This window comes from Schistocerca serialis, chromosome 7 (genome assembly GCF_023864345.2).
Source record: "Schistocerca serialis cubense isolate TAMUIC-IGC-003099 chromosome 7, iqSchSeri2.2, whole genome shotgun sequence".
NCBI lineage: Eukaryota > Metazoa > Arthropoda > Insecta > Orthoptera > Acrididae > Schistocerca > Schistocerca serialis.
In genome coordinates this window covers 98,504,172-98,522,219 of record NC_064644.1, presented here as the reverse complement: position 1 = coordinate 98,522,219, position 18,048 = coordinate 98,504,172, and the positions used below count along the sequence as shown (strand labels likewise).

The 18,048-nt window shown below is 45.3% G+C and overlaps 1 pseudogene; it reads right to left on the bottom strand.

Moving 5' to 3' along the window:
- Positions 1 to 386: 386 nt before the first annotated feature.
- LOC126413641 (5S ribosomal RNA) lies at positions 387 to 504 on the bottom strand (annotated as a pseudogene).
- Positions 505 to 18,048: the final 17,544 nt, after the last annotated feature.

The window sequence follows — 18,048 nt, the reverse complement described above, 5'->3', positions numbered from 1 at the left end:
TTTTCCGGGATTTAATGTCGGACGTCGTATTGGGTGTTTATTCTCTGCAGGCGTGAATGTCTTGTCGAGTAATGAATTACCCAAGTTCAAAGCTAACAGTTTCAGTGTGGGCGGCGGCATTTACGTATTGGAACATGTAATCCGCTATTAGTAACAACAGACTATATCACTGTATAGCTCCGTCCGAACAGGCCTTGGAAGGCCCCATGGCGCCGGCCGGCCGCCGTGTCATCCTCAGCCCACAGCCGTGACTGGATGCGGATACGAAGTTGCATTTGGTCATGACACCGCTCTCCCGGCCGTATGTCAGTTTATGAGACCGGAGCCGCTACTTCTCAATCAAGTAGCTCCTCAGTTTGCCTCACAAGGGCTGAGTGCACCCCACTTGTCAACAGCGCTCGGCAGACCGGATGGTCACCCATCCAAGTGCGTGCCCAGCCCGACAGCGCTTAACTTCGGTGATCTGACGGGAACCGGTATCACCACTGCGGCAAGGCCGTTGGCCGTATCACTGTATAACGCATGTTATTTCAAATGTTTTATACGCTTCTTTGGACACTTTTCCTCCAACTTTCTGTATCTTCGGAAGTACAGGTGCTAAAGTATTACACCATCATATGTTACACTTGTCTCCTGCGACAAGAACGATTTTAGTACGCCGCCAAGAAAGTTTCACCATGATCTGATATACTCCCAAGTTAACGTGGAGCAAATAAACTAGAACTTGTCTTGTTCTCAAACCTACATCCAATGGCTTCGACTTCTGTATTTGCACTCCGCAATTCATCTTTCAGCACAGCGAGTGTTGACAAGCCTCGGTGATTTCGAATTACTCTGATTTCAGCTTCAAGGCCTTTTCGTGAGATTTGTGAACGAGCAAGTAGTGTATGGTGCTTGTGTCTTCTGGGAACGAAATGGCTCTGAGCACTATAGGACTTAACTTCTGAGGTCATCAGTCCCCTAGAACCTAGAACTACTTAAACCTAACTAACCTAAGGACATCACACACATCCATGCCCGAAGCAGGATTCGAACCTGCGACAGTAGCGGTCGCTCGGTTTCAGACTGTAGCGCCTAGAACCGCTTGGCCACTCCGGCCGGCTTCTGGAAACGAGCATTCTCGGAAATTCAACAGTAAATTTCCCCGTGATGCACAACGCCTCTCTTGTAACGTCTGCCTCTGGACTTTGATGAGTGTCTCCATGGCGATTTCGCGATTGCTAAACAATCTCGTGACGAAGAAATCTATTCTTTTTGTATCTTGTCTTTTCCTCTGTCAGTTGCGTTTCTCTGCTTCTGAACATACCTTCCCAGTCTGGAGCAAAACTAACCAAGTCGCACAATCGCTTATCCCATGAAAGTCACACATTTCGACAACACATATACAACAGTGGCCACTTCTGCTCCTACTGTGTAATGGCTAGATAATTAATACAATCAGAAATTCAAGCAGATTTTTCACGAAAGGCATGCCGTGTATGGAGCAGGGGACACATTCGGTGTACCAGACAGAATAAAATTACGGATTCTTAGGTCGCAGCTCAGAAGAATCGATGTGGTTACTGGTTTTAAACTTCTGTGACAAACTCGGAGAACGCTCACCTGCTACGGGCAGTTCTGTCGACGGTGAAGAGTAACCTAGCAAGATGGGGAATGAGAAATGAGGACGACTAGTGTGGTAACGGCAGACATACTCTGGAGTGTCCTGGTTTTGCGTTCGAGTGTAATCTTTGTGATGATCCAGATGTAATGAGCATCAGGCAGGCCATAATAGTACATGATTCACTTACGTAACGTGTTTATATGACATGTATAGTGAAATGTTGTTGTGTTTCTGTTTGTTTCATGTAGTACGGAGGAGATCGTGGCATATGGTTCATCGATATTCCATCGGCGCAGGAAACTGACGGTGCAGGTCATTAATCACTAAGAGTGCAGACGCTCCGTAGCGGTGCGAACATACGGTCAGCATTGTCCGCGTTACCTCTGTAGAATGTTGACAAAACTGATATTTGAAATGGATATGTGAAAGTGTGTCACTTCACAGGGAGATCTCAAGCGTGTGTGACCACTGTAAGTTGTCAACGGTTAGTAAATAAAAACCAGCATTAACTGAATCTTCGTCAACCGCGTCTATTGATTAGCGTAGTAATTATACCAGCGAACTATAATGAAGTTTTGGAGTTCGAGTTGCTTCGAGATAAAGTTTAAAAGCCAGTGATTGATTCTTTGTTGGAAGGATAGATTTTCTTCTTTAATCATGTGGTAACGTGGCAATTATCGAAGTCAAATTTGAAATTATTAACATGCAAGTTGATTTTGTTAATATTATGCGCCTATCGACATACAGTAATAATAGATTGGTGAAGAAGTGCCTGAATTAGAGTTGCGGAAAGTAAATTGCTGAAAGTCTTAAGTTATTTTAAAATGACAAAATTAGAACAATACAGAGAACTAGATTATTTAACTGCTTGCGTTAAAATTTGATATTGGCTGTCATTCAAGCGTAATCACTGATTAACACGGCTACGCGAACTTCACGTTGTGCAATAGTCTATGAAGCTTTCTTATTAATAGTTTCAAGTTAGAAATCTGTTACACAATAAAGTGAACATAGAAATTTAAAAGAGTAATAATTCTTATATTGTCATATCAGATATTAAATTGCATTTAAGGAGGAAACAGTTTAAAATGATGTATTTCGATCATAAACAGCATAGCTGTTAAATAATGTCTTATGGATTGGATTGTTTGGGGGAAGAGACCAAACAGCGAGGTCATCGGTCTCATCGGATTAGGTAAGGACGGGGAAGGAAGTCGGCCGTGCCCTTTCAGAGGAACCATCCCGGCATTTGCCTGGAGCGATTTAGGGAAATCACGGAAAACCTAAATCAGGATGGCCGGACGCGGGATTGAACCGTCGTCTTCCCGAATGCGAGTCCAGTGTGCTAACCACTGCGCAACCTCGCTCGGTGGAATGTCTTATGGCCAAACAAATTTTATGAATTTGATGTGTCATTGTTTTAGTGAAACGGAAAGAGATAGTCTTTACACAGAGAGAGGGAGAGAAATACAAAGAAAGATTTTAGGTCCTGAGAAAAACATGGAAAATAGGTGGATTAAAAGGAGAAATGAAGACTTATACAAAAATACAGAAAATATCACAGATACAATGAGGAAGAGATGGCTAAAATTTTATGGACATTTAAAAAGAATGGAAGAAACACGGATTACAAAGAAAATTTTTAATTACCTTAGTAAGGTGAAAAACACAGTAGGATGGATAGAAGCAGTAAAGAAAGCCGCCAACAAAATAGGTGCTACAGAAGAAATAATACGTGACAGGAATCACTTCAAGCTACTGATAGAAAACGCAAACTATGAAGAAGATGAGGCAAAACCTCGCCCCGGACAGTGATATGATACACTGGCTGATTGTCGCCCACCATAGGCCAACGCCTCTACAACGAAGGGTGATGGTCTGGGGTGCCATTTCATTTCACAGCCGGACCCCTTTGGTTGTCATTCGCAGCACACTTACAGCACGGCGGAACTTCGTCGTTACATCCTGACCTTACATTTCCCCAAGATAATGCCCACCCGCACAAGGCGGGAGTTCTTATCTTCATGCTTACGAAGCCCTACCTTGGCCAGAACGGTCACCGGATACCTTCCCAATTGACAACGTCATTACGGGCAGGGTTTTCGAACCAGCTCTGGATTCTGACCATCTAACGCGCCAATTGGACAGAATTTGGCACAATATTCCTCAGGTGGACATCCAACGACTCTGCCAATTAATGCCAGGCCAAATAACTGCTTCCATAAGGGACAGGTTTTCTCAATTTGTGAAGGACTTTCTCTTTAATAAAGCATCCAGTTTTTCGGAACTTTTAATCATTTGTTTGTCTGTACGTGTACATCTTACCTACTGACTTCCGTCAAAAAAATGATTCAAATGGCTCTGAGCACTATGGGACTTAACATCTATGGTCATCAGTCCCCTAGAACTTGTATCTACTTAAACCTAACTAACCTAAGGACAGCACACAACACCCACTCATCACGAGGCAGAGAAAATCCCTGACCCCGCCGGGAATCGAATCCGGGAACCCAGGCGTGGGAAGCGAGAACGCTACCGCACGACCACGAGCTGCGGACGAGTTCCGTCACATTTGGATAATTTCTTCGCTTTTTTTTTTAGTGTAGAACTAATATACAGACATGGAAGGGTATAGGATTCTCACAAGACGTATGCATTGAATAATAAAGTTTAGAGAAATACGGCACAGGCAACAATTCTCCAATTTCAAGTATTCTTTATACATGCATTACGAATGAAAAAGATTGGGGAAAAAGTATATTTCTGTTAGGAGTGTGCCTATAGCAAGTGAAGCTGCTCCCCTTTTCTACACATCAAATCTGTTCATAAAACTATATCGCTGCCAGTCCATGTGGAATTAAGAGTGGTCCTTCGATTAATTTGGATGATTTGTTAGGCACGGGTGTTGAACTATATCATAGTGCTACAGTCGGCACAACAGAGGAGATTGGCTTGCGGCTCAGATGGGAAGCAGAGGTGCTCCGTGACGTGGTGTTGCGCGTCTGCAGCTTCCATCATGGCGGCGTTTATTTGGCTGCCACTCGGCGCTCTGGAATGGCGCCACTCTCACAGTGACGCGCTTTGTGTGGAGGCGTCGTGACGCCCTCCCCCTCCCCCCCCCCCCCCCCCCCCCCCCCGCACCCTATACTCGGCGCCAGGCTTCAGCTCCACTGCGGCTATGACGTCGGCCGTAGATGACTGTATTTAGGCCGACCGACGCTGATATCCGTAGCGTGTACCCAGCCGCGAGGCTGGAGATGGGACCCCTAAAAGCGGTGACTGCCTGTTGTCCTGGCGCCTAAAGAGTGTGCCCGGCGCCACGAATGTCTCTCCATGCTTCTCAGATTGCCTAGAGCTTCACGCGGCCGAAAAAAGCCAAATGACTATGTCTATCCCACTTTCCCTCCCATACTTTGTCTCTCTTCATCTCTCCCTCTATGTCTCTCCTCTCTCTCTCTCTCTCTCTCTCTCTCTCTCTCTCTCTCTCTATCTCTCTCTCTCCCCTCCCTCCCTCTCCCTTTCTACAGCTACATCTACATCTACATGGATACTCTGCAATACACATTTAAGTGCCTGGCAACGGTTCATTAAACCACCTTCACAGTTGTCTATTATTCCAATCTCGTATAGCGCGCGAAAATAATGAACACCTGTTTCTTTCCGTACAAGCTCTGATTTCCCTTATTTTATCTTGGTGATCATTCCTCCCTATGTAGGTCGGTGTCAACAAAATACTTTCGCATTCGGAGGAGAAAGTTGGTGATTGGAATTTCGTGAGAAGTTTCCGTCGCAACGAAAAACGCCTTTCTTCTAATGATGTCCAGCCCAAATCCTGTTCATTTCTGTGACACTCTCTCCCATACCTGGCGATAATGCAAAACGTGCTGTCTTTCTTTCAACTTTATCGATGTACTCCGTCAGTCCTATCTGGTAAGGATCCCACACCGTGCAACAGTATTCTAAAAGAGGACGGACAAGCGTAGTGTAGGCAGTCTCCTTCTCCCTCCGTCACACACACACACACACACACACACACACAAATATATACATACGGGTTGTTATGTGCACATACTTTTGTTGTTGACTCAGGGCAGTGTAGTGAACAACATGACATCAGTATTTAATGCATTTGCAGATTATTAAATTCAAATGGTTCAAATGGCTCTGAGCACTATGGGACTTAACTTCTGAGGTCATCAGTCCCCTAGAACTTAGAACTACTTAAACCTAACTAACCTAAAGACATCACACACATCTATGCCCGAGGCAGGATTCGAACCTGCGACCGTAGCGGCCGCGGGGTTCGAGACTGTAGCGCCTAGTACCGCTCGGCCACTCCGGCTGGCGTAGATTATTAATTGGGACGATTAGGAGTGGTGTAAACCGCTTATAAGGTTTGTATCCTCGGCTGATGGTCTCCTTTGCTGTTATTACGGGCGTTGAGTCCATGAGGCACAGAAATACGTGAACTACGTGTTATTAGCCATTACCACTTTATGTCTGTGAAGACATTTATAATAACGTGCTCGGTACACCGATTCGTAATAACTTAGTCTGACGTCCTACCACGAACAAATACGGATTTGTCAATAGTCCATTGTGACACGAAAAAGACATAATTCCACGTGGATGCCGCACGGTTTAGAAAACTTTAATGCTTGTGCAGGCGGCCAGCGACGCGACACAACTACTGTGTGTGTGTATGTGAGGCGTTCTGCGGCCGACAAATTCTGACACCGCAGTTCGTCAGCACTCCACGATTACGCCAGCTCGCACTCGTAGTCCCAAGTGGCGGCCGCGTCCAAGTCTGTGACCCTTACACTAGTATGTTTTTAGGTTCATTAGTTCATTCAAGTACATCTGACAAGAGCAAATCATTAATGCTTCCTCTTCCCTGAACAGCAGGTCAGGTGTTGAAGTGTGGATGTGACAAGAGCAAACCATTAATGCTTACTTCCTCCTGAACAGCAGGTCAGGTGTTGAAGTGTGGATGTGAGAAGAGCAATCCATTAATGCTTCCTCTTAACTGAACATCAGGTCAGGTGTTGAAATGTGGATATGACAAGAGCAAATCATTAACGCTTCTTCTTCCCTGAACAGCAGGTCAGGTGTTGAAGTGTAGATGTAACAAGAGCAATCCATTAATGCTTCCTCTTCCCTGAACAGCAGGTCAGGTGTTGAAGTGTGGATGTGACAAGAGCAAACCATTAATGCTTACTTCCTCCAGAACAGCAGGTCAGGTGCACAGGGATGCATAACCTTTAGTGTACTCCGACAGGTGCAGTCCACTAAGTGGGGGAATTATGACCATGCACAAAACATCACACTGTGAAGTTCGTGACATGTTTGTTGGGAGACAGATGCAGAGAGAAAAGCAACCAACACACTGATGTGTCTACACATTAAAGCACCACATGTAAAAATACCTGTACTCATACGTATTACACCCTGTATACAGGGTGTTACAAAAAGGTACAGCCAAACTTTCAGGAAACGTTCCTCACACACAAAGAATGAAAATATGTTATGTGGACATGTGTCCGGAAACGCTTACTTTCCATGTTAGAGCTCATTTTATTACTTCTCTTCAAATCACATTAATCATGGAATGGAAACACACAGCAACAGAACGTACCAGCGTGAGTTCAAACACTTTGTTACAGGAAATGTTCAAAACGTCCTCCGTTAGCGAGGATACATGCATCCACCCTCCATCGCATGGAATCCCTGATGCGCTGATGCAGCCCTGGAGAATGGCGTATTGTATCACAGCCGTCCACAATACGAGCACGAAGAGTCTTTACATTTGGTACCGGGGTTGCGTAGACAAGAGCTTTCAAATGCCCCCATAAATGAAAGTCAAGAGGGTTGAGGTCAGGAGAGCGTGATGGCCATGGAATTGGTCCGCCTCTACCAATCCATCGGTCACCGAATCTGTTGTTGAGAAGCGTACGAACACTTCGACTGAAATGTGCAGGAGCTCCATCGTGCATGAACCACATGTTGTGTCGTACTTGTAAAGGCACATGTTCTAGCAGCACAGGTAGAGTATCCCGTATGAAATCATAGCGGTGAATCGAGGAAGTACAGTATATACTGACGAAACTAAAATGAGCTCTAACATGGAAATTAAGCGTTTCCGGACACATGTCCACATAACATCTTTTCTTTATTTGTGTGTGAGGAATGTTTCCTGAAAGTTGGGCCGTACCTTTTTGTAACACCCTGTATATGCAGGGTGAACCAGAACTACATCTACAAAATTTCGCAGATTGTGCAGGGATACCTGTGGAGTATTTTGGTATGAGGGACTGCACAGTCTCCAGTGGCTTATTACAAAGTTATTGCACTTCGTTTGGTTTCTTGCCCCAGGTACTTTTATATTGTACTGAAAATAGTACACAGTAGTGCATATGTCACCGGTATACGTTGTCTGCCTTTTTCCATTCCCTCATAGTACATTTTTCTGACAACGCTGATGCCTTCCTCAACTCGCTGCTCTCAAGTTAGCGTTCAGTACTGCTCGACGACGTATGCCTTTTTCCATTCTCTCTCAGTACATTTTGTTGACGACGGTAATCCACTCCCCCCACTTCCTCAACTCGCTGCCCTTAATTCGACGTTCAGTACTGCTCGGTTCTGTCTTGGATTTGTTTTTCCGGCATTGGTTGTTGTACGGTAACAGTGATACACGACAGAACTATAGAGAGTTCACTCATGAACAGTTGACCAATACGCACCTCTTGTGTGGGTTCACTGAAGGCAATGAAAGAGCGGCACAACGACACTATGGCGAGGTGTTCCTTCAGCGACTGCAAACATGTCGCAGTACAGGAAGTCTGAGGGTTGTTGCATTACTGGCATTACTGTAAGCTGTGTGTTGAGTGGTGTACGTTTCGGTTATTGTATATTGCAGGCTTTTTTACTGTTGTGAAAGTATTTTCACAGAAACGTGGTTGATACCTGTAGAAAACCATATAGACTTCCGAAATGCAGCACGTAACATGGCGGTGACTAGCGTTATTATGTAGGTGTAACTATGAGACCCTAACAAAAATTGAAAGCAGGAATTCGAAGAGTTCTTCCACACATGGAGCACCATCTCCTTCACAATTACAATAACAGAACACATAGGAATGCTGCGACATCTGCAACAGTCCGACGCCTCGGTTTCTCTGCCATCGATCATCCTCCATACATTTGTCAACGTCAATGAATTTCACCAACAGTTGTGTAACTTAAGACGTTATTTTATTTTATTTCGAAGGGTGCCAGTTTCAGTACTCCACTATGTGATCTTCGGGACCCATATTAATGTCTCCAAATAAACGAAAATGTCGTATTGAGCCGTAAATCTCTAGCTGTCGTGAATTCAATCGTTACACTAGTGCTTCATTCGAAGACTTGATAGCAACTAGCACTAATGTGACGATTGAATTCACGGCACCCAGGGATTTATGGCTCTATTTGACATTTTCGTTCATTTGGAGAGATGCATATGGGACCTGAAGATGGCATAGTGAAATGCTGAGATTGGTAGCTTTCAAAATACAATAAAATAACATCTTAAGTTACACGGCTGTTGGTGAATTTCATTGACATTGACAATTACTTAACCAGCCGATGCCCCATGTCCATGATGAACCAACAGAGATCCTCCATACAGTCCCAACTTGGACCCATCCGATTTTCATTTCTTTACAAAACTTAAGAAACACCTTCGAGGATCTGATTGGATAATTATGAGGCAGTGCAAACAGAGGTGACGTTATGGCTGCGTCAACAAAGTCAAACATGCTACAGTGACGGTATCAACAAATAGGTCTCTCGTTCGGAGAAATGTGTTCGCCGTCGAAGTGTCTGTGTTGAGAAATAAATTCGTACACACGAAGAGAAAGCTGTAGTATGTTAATAACGTTTGTTTTATTTAAAAATCTTTAAGAGTTGTCACAATACAGTTCCAAGGCATTATTTTTCAGTACGCCCCGATTACAGTCTTTGTGTCATAAGACTATGAGTGTTTCTTTTATGCATTTCCTTTATGCATCTTTGTCTTACACCGTTTCAATACAAACCAACCTCGTGGCATCCCTTTGGCCACTGGCGCCTTTTCCACAAGTCCAGCTGAGAGTCTGTGTGCAGAAACTGCCAAACTACCGGTGTCATATCGACGTGATGTTCTCCTCAGTGGATACGCATGCCGTTTGTCCTCCATGCCTGGCCACCCATCCTATGCCTCCTTCTTCGATGACTCCTTTGATTGCCAGTATGGGACGCGTCGCTCTTCTCTCTTACCTCTTGGAATTCGCTTTTGGCTGTTACTCCGGCACCTTAAATTCACGCTACCTGCCATTTTCCCCATGCATGTAAACCCTTCAACATCTTGGCTTCGTGCTGTGGTCCTTTTTCACCTTGGACTCATTCGCTTCCTACAGACACTACTCACGAATCGCTCTATCGTTCTATCGCCTTAAGTTTCTCGACCTTCCCACGGAACTTCGCGATAGTACCTTTGTGTGTACTGATGTCTCTCTGAGTGACCATGGTGTCGCGTGTGCCTCCGTCATTGGCCCGACGTTTTTCGCTACCGACTTCTGGAAAACTGCTCAGTATTTACATCAGAGCTCTTCGCCCTTTGTCACGTCACGCAGCACATCTGGTGACACAGGCTTCTCAACTGCGTCATTTGCTCCGGCTCTTTCAGCACCCTTCAGAGCATGTGTGTGCTGCACAGCGTCCATCCCTTAGTGCAACGGGTCCAGGAAAGCTTCCACTTGCTCACTCTTGATCGAGCCTCCGTGACGTTTATGTGGGTCCCTGGTCACGTCGGTCTGACGGGAAATGTGTCCGCTGAGACTGCTCCAAGGCTGCAGTCCTCATACCTCGGCCCGCTAGTTCTTATATTCCTTCCAATGATCTCTGTGTTGCCGTCTGTCAGCAGGTGATGTCACTTTGGCATCACCACTGCTCTTCCCTTACGGGAACACGTTCCGGGGAATTAAACTTCTCGCAGAGGCTTTACCGACCTCCTCTCGGCCCTCTCGTCGCGAGATCATTTCAGCTAGGTTGCGTATTGGACACTGTCCTTTTAACCATCTCCATTTGTTCAGTGGTGATGCCCCACCACTTTGTGCCTATTGTCCTCAGACTTTGACGGTTCGCCATTTCCTGCTCTCTTTTTAACCACTAACGTTCTAACTTACGTTTGCCGTTTTAGCGAACGACGCTCGAGATGCCGCCGTAGCATTTTGGTTTCGTATCACTTCACTATGCGGCTGGAAACTGGTGGTGTCTTGCGAAAATTGCTCCCTCCCCCCCCCCCCTCTCTCTCTCTCTCTCTCTCTCTCTCTCTCTCTCTCTCTCTCTCACACACACACACACACACACACACACACAAACACACACACACACACACATATACACACGCACGCGCACGCACACGCAAAACACCACTTGGGTGTTCGTATTTCATGTATTATACCATTTTTAAGTTACGTTTAGCCATTTACATACATAGGATATTTAAAAAGTTTCACGAACTTGCAATAGAGCAGATGCGCTTCGCTGTAGCTGCAGTCATTACGGTATGCATTTAAGGAGTATGTTTACTTAATAGTAACCAATTCGATTCTACACAGAGTACGCGAAAGACCTTGCCCCCCTTCTAATAGCCGTGTACCGCACGTCTCTAGAGGAACGAAAGGTTCCAAGGTTCCAAATGATTGGAAAAGAGCACAGGTAGTTCCAGTTTTCAAGAAGGGTTGTCGAGCAGATGCGCAAATCTATAGGCCTATATCTCTGACATCAATCTGTTGTAGAATTTAAGAACATGGTTTTTGCTCGCGTATCATGTCATTTCTGGAAAACCAGAATCTGCTCTGTAGGAATCAACATGGATTCCGGAAACGGCGATCGTGTGAGACCCAACTCGCTTTATTTGTTCATGAGACCCAGAAAATATTAGATACAGGCTCCCAGGTAGATGCCATTTTCCTTGATTTCCGGAAGGCGTTCGATACAGTTCCGCACTGTCGCCTAATAAAGTAAGAGCCTATGGAATATCAGACCAGCTGTGTGGCTGGATTGAAGTGGTTTTAGCAAACAGAACACAGCATGTTGTTCTCAATGGAGAGACGTCTACAGACGTTAAAGTAACCTCTGGCGTGCCACAGGGTAGTGTTATGGGACCATTGATTTTCACAGTATACATAAATGACCTAGTAGATAGTGTCGGAAGTTCCATGCGGCTTTTTGCGGATGATGCTGTAGTATACAGAGAAGTCGCAGCATTAGAAAATTGCAGCGAAATGCAGGAAGATCTGCAGCCGATAGGCACTTGGTGCAGGGACTGGCAACTGACCCTTAACATAGACAAATGTAATGTATTGCGAATACATAGAAAGAAGGAGCCTTTATTGTATGATTATATGATAGCGGAACAAACACTGGTAGCAGTTACTTCTGTAAAATATCTGGGAGCATGCGTACGGAACGATTTGAAGTGGAATGATCATATAAAATTAATTGTTCGTAAGGCGGGTGCCAGGTTAAGATTCATTGAGAGAGTCCTTAGAAAATGTAGTCCATCAACAAAGGAGGTGGCTTACAAAACACTCCTTCGACCTATACTTGAGTATTGCTCATCAGTGTGGGAACCGTAGCAGGTCGGGTTGATGGAGGAGACAGAGAAGATCCAAAGAAGAGCGGCACGTTTCGTCACAGGGTTATTTGGTAAGCGTGATAGCGTTACGGAGATGTTTAGCAAACTCAAGTGGCAGACTCTGCAAGAGAGGCACTCTGCATCGCGGTGTAGCTTGCTCGCCAGGTTTCGAGAGGGTGCGTTTCTGGATGAGGTATCTAATATATTCCTTTCCCCTACTTACACCTCCCGAGGAGATCACGAATGTAGAATTAGAGAGAGACTCGAGCGCGCACGGAGGCTTTCCGGCAGTCGTTCTTCCCGGGAACCATACGCGATTGGAACAGGAAAGTGAGGTAATGACAGTGGCACGTAATGTGCCCTCCACCACACACCGGTTGGTGGCGTGCGGAGTGTAAATGTAGATGTAGAATATTTTTGTCTCCCAAGCTGCGACATGGTCACGAACGGAACGGTGACCCGAAAAAGTAAAATAAATTTCTTTTATTTCACGTCTGTGGTCACAAACTTGTAAGTCCTCAGACTACCGGTTTCGTTCAGCAATGCCCACCTTCAGATCTGTTTTACAAAAAACGTTACCCAATATATCTGATTCATAGTGGCATCGTCAAATACTAAACACAAAATCAGCATTGTTGCACATACACAGGGTGGAGAATAATTGTGTCACGAAATTTTAGCCCTGGACAGCTGATGCCAGTAGGAACCAAAATAACTAATGGTGTGTCGGTCGACAACGCACAGTTTTGAAATTGAGGAAACTTGGCGCCACGCTCTCCGATTGGCCGAACATATGCTTTGCCTGCCGGAGATTGCAGTGTATCCAAGGCGGCCCCAACACTCGATGGTAGCGCGCCAGCCTCCCTCTCTGGGGCCCTGAGGGCGAATCCGCTGGGGTCCCGACACATCCGTTGTAGTTTCATGATGAGACGTGCGGGGAACAAACCCGTCTACAGCTGTTAGTTGGCGTACAGAAAGTCTTTCAAAAATTGTGTCGACCCTGAAAAGGACCTTTTTTTGTAGCTAGGACACTGTTTACTTAAAGTAGGTGCTCGAACTGGTGACCCTCTGATGCGACACAAGCTTTGTACCGTCGAACGCTCTTTCGCCGATCTCTTCCAAGGATTCCTGGCATTGCCATGATGTGATTGGCGGCATGCTGAATGCGAACCGTTAATTCCTCTTCGTTTCTAGGTGGTTCGCGTCCGGGCGAGTGAATTAGAACCCTAAAAAATCCCCACAAATAAAAGTCCGGTGACGTGAGGTCTGGTGATCTCGGGGGCCATGTGTTATGAGCACCTCTGCCAATTACACGGCCGTCGAAGAGTTCATTTAAATATCCGCGCACAGCACGACTGTTAGGTGCGGACGCTCCATCATGCTGCAAGCACATTCGTAGCCTTACGTCCAGGGGAACGTCTTCTAGCTGGCCGGGTAGAATTCCTTGCAAAAAGTGGAGGTAATTTGCCCCGGTAAGTCGAGGAGGTAGACGGACAGGCCCAATCAGATGGCCACCCACAATGTCTGCCCAAATATTGAGCGAAAATCGTTCCTGGACGTACATGGACGTAAGTGACTTGAGGATTTTCCCTTGCCGGTAATGAATGTATCGAGTGTTGTAAAGGCCATCCCGATGGGAGGTGCACTCGTCGGTAAACAACACAACGGTGGGGAAGTCGGGATCTCATGCGACACGTCGCAGAAACCACCAGCAAAACCGCAGCCTGTGTTCATAGTCCGCCACAGGGTTTAGGTCTTGGACAGAGTGGGAACTAAATGGATGCTGGCCATCATCTCTCAAAACCTCCCAGACTAACCGATGAGTGACCCTCATGTCATGTCCAGCAGCTCGAGTACTTTCCGTACTTATTTCCTTGAAGCACTCAAGAACAGTCTCTTCAAATGTAGCATCCCATCGTGTTCGAGATCTTCCAGCATCACCATGATATCCCGCTAACGGGTCTGTTCCGCCAAGTCGACGGTGTATTGCTGTAAATGTTTGCGGGCGTGGATGGCATCTTGCTTTGTACCGCTCCTCATACAACCATCGATCTTCATGCGTATTACCGTCGCCTAGTCCTTAAACAAAAACCACATCTCGTTGTTCTTCAAGCGAATACTGTGCCGCCATGCTTACTGATGGCTAAACCGCAGGTGACATGTTTGTGCTGCGAAGCGAAGCTTACGTGTGAATGCCTCTGACGTGAGGTGGAGACAAACAGCAAGACCTATTCGACATGTGTACGTATCACGTTGGGGCAGTGGCGGGGCAAGGGACGTTTGTATGTATGAACCGACAACCATAGCGCTGACCGTCAACCAACGGACGGCAACAGGACAATCCCACGGCGCGCGGCTTGTAGTTTAATAATGGTGCGTTGTCGACCTACACAACATTAAGAATTTTGGTTCGTACTGGCATCGACTATCCAGAGTTCCAATTTCGTGACACAATTTTTCTCCACACTGTATAAATTATAGTATATACTAGAGTCGTCAGCAGCGCTACTGTTGAAAACCACTTACTTTTTTCATAAAACAGATCTAAAGATGGCCATTGCTGACCGAATCCGGTTGTCTGAAGACCTGCAAGTTCGTGATCATAGGCGTGAAATAAAAGAAATTGTTGTCTCATTTTGGTCCAAACTAGCACCTCTCTAAACACGGAATCCTTTTTAACATAATATAGAATGTTCCATTTATCTTGACAATCCCAAATATTTATTTATCCAGAAGCAAAATAGAAGAAAGTGTGCAACATAATTTTAGCTAACAGGGAGAAGTTATCCAACATTGTTGCCCTGCTTGTAACTTCGTTCGTTAAGAAAATATAGAAATCCACGCCTTCTAGTAAAGCGCTATTCAAAAACAAATAGACAGGCCATTGGAAACGAGAGAAACTACGTGCATGATTTACGTCCTTAGGAAAGCGCTATACATGTGTTACGAAATAAATAAGAACGACAGTAAAGAAGATATTTTACTTCCCTCGATTTAAACGCATTTGCGACTGCCTTTATTTGATTGGTTTATGTTGTTGTGTTTAACGAGTTACCCTCTGAATGCTTGCACGGCACGTTTCTCTTTTTCCCAGCGAGAGGTCTGTGATGTATGTCCACAGGACGGGAATTTCTATCTGGCTTCATCTTTTCTGGGAAACTAGCACTCTGGTATATGAAGTAACGAAATCGCAGAACATTAATATGATTTACGACCGAGGGAAACTCTGTCATTCTGTTGTGCGGTAAATCACACGTCCGATGCTGGCACAGAAATTGCTGCCGAAAGTTACAGACGCGACATTGATAACCTGTTCGTGTGGCATTTGTTATCTTTCCTGTCTGACAATAACGCCGTATTGTAGAACAGCTCTTGCATCTGGCGAGGAAACGTTTCGCTAGCCAACTGCTGCTTAGCATTTGCGATAGCGATCGCTGCACAAAAACAGCCTTGTTCAGATCTGACCTGTGACCTTTGGTGCGATATTTCTCGGATATGCAGCTACGAGAAGCCAGATCGCGTTGCCATAAGAACAGAAAAATGGAAATCTATTTTGAAGTATTGATTACTAGACAGAACAAGAACTGTGCCAACTCGTATCTCCACAACACTCATGGTATCGTCCAGACACAACCTTTAATATTAAAAACTAAAAAATAGACCTATATGTTTTCTCTTGGGCAAGAGGGATGATGAATTTGTTTTAATTGTTTTAATTCCAGTCTTCAGTCACTTAGTCGATTTCGGCTCATACCACCATCTTCAGGCCTGATTAAAACAGACGAAGCCTTATACTCCCCTAATGTGAATAAGGCAAAGTGGCACCTGCTAAAGATACAAATACAAAGGTTCTTTAATAAGTAATGGACTACATTTTTTTCTCGGACAGTTTCGGGCGGCAAAAGCAGAACTTGTTGTTGGACATTATCGAATATTCCCATTTCAGCCTTCCACAATTTCATAAAGTTCCGACTGGTGGTGGTTCTAAACGTAGCTTCCATTAACGGAGGTGCATTGCAAGCGGAGTGTTGCCACAGGTTATCTTTTGGCGCAAAACCAAATCATCGCAGACGTTCATAGGCGCTTGCAGAATGTCTACGGAGACCTGGCAGCGAACAAAAGCATGGTGAGTCATTGGGCGAAGCTTCTGTTGTCATCACAGTAGGGTCACGCAAAGCTGTCCTTTACCCCGCGCGCCGGTCGGCCGTATACAGCTGTGACTCCAGCAATGCTGGAACGTGCGGTCACACTCACTCCAGGTGTCTGCTAGACGGATCACAGTCAAACACTTAGCTGCCCCACTGGACGTCTCTGTTGGTAGTGGTGACGCACTCATCCACCAGCTGGGGTACTCAAAAGTTGTTGCCCGCTGTGTTCCTTCGCCACCTGACAGAAGACCACAAAGAGTAACGGTGTGGCCATCTGTACAAAACTGCCTTCGAGTAACGATGGGATCGTGACAGTTTTTTTGTAGAATATCATCACAGGCGATGAAATGTGGGTTCTTCACTTCGAACCGGAGACAAAACGGCAGTCCATGGAGTGGCGCCACACCACATCTCTTCTGGCAAGAAAAATTCAAAGCTGGCAGCTGGTAATTTCATGGCGACGGCCTTCTGATACTCTGAAGGGATTATTCTGTTTGATGTCCTCCTTAATGGTGCAACGATCTACTCGGAAATGTATTGAGCTACTCTCAGGAAATTGAAGAAACGACTTCAGCGTGTTCGTCGTCAGAAAATGCAAACGGACTTCGCCTTCTCCTTGAAAACTTAAGACCTCGCACACTTCTGCACAGTGCAGAGGACCTCTCAAAACTGCATTGAACTGTTATCGCTCAGCCACGCTACAACACGTATCTCGCACATTCCTGTACCCATCTGTATGGCCCAAAGAAGCAAGCACTCCACGGGGAGTAGTACGTGGGTGATGGGGGCGTTATTGATGAAGCAAGACCTGGGCTCCGACATCGACTAGTAGAGTGGTACCGTGCGGGCACTCAGGCCCTCCCAGTAATGTTGCCTGAGGCCGTCGTATTGAAAGGAGAAAAACACGATTGTGTAGCCAGAGAAGTAGGAAATTGTATTTTTTAAAAAAAGTGTTGCATTACTTATTGAACGAGTCTTGTAAAATTAGCTTGGTATCGTCGAACTGGTACAGTAAGGTAGTACTAATCAGGTCATAGTGCAGAGAGAAACGTAATGTAAACGGCGCTTCCATTCACGAAATTTCGCAAACTCAGTTTATACCTATTGACGACTACCTGACTCGACAACATTGCCATAGTGAAAAGAGGAACCTAATATAAACGGCACTTCCACTCACGAAATTTCGCTAACTCGGTTTATACCTAGTGACGACTAACTGACCCGACAACATTGTCCTGTCCAAATTTCAATAAATTTTATTATCGTTCTGTGAATTTGTGAAAAACTATCTGAAATTTGGTAGCAAAGTAAAAATCAGAAACAAACGTAATGTTGGGTGATCATTGTATCTGGTAACGATTGTGGCCATGGACATTCAGTTTGAGGAACAGTACGTTCAGAAGTACGCAAATGGGAATTTTATATGCGAGATGAATTCTCGCACATCTGTTGCGCCAAATTTTGCTGGTCCAGAAACGAATGAACGGAAGGGCTCTTGTGGCGGGAACAACGGCGCCAATGGCATTCACAATGTAATCCAGAGGTTTCATTTCTAGACTTCCGAATAAAATTAGGACACCTGGAAAGATGATGTCGAGTCTGATCCGATAACAGCATATGCCACCCGGGGAATAGTA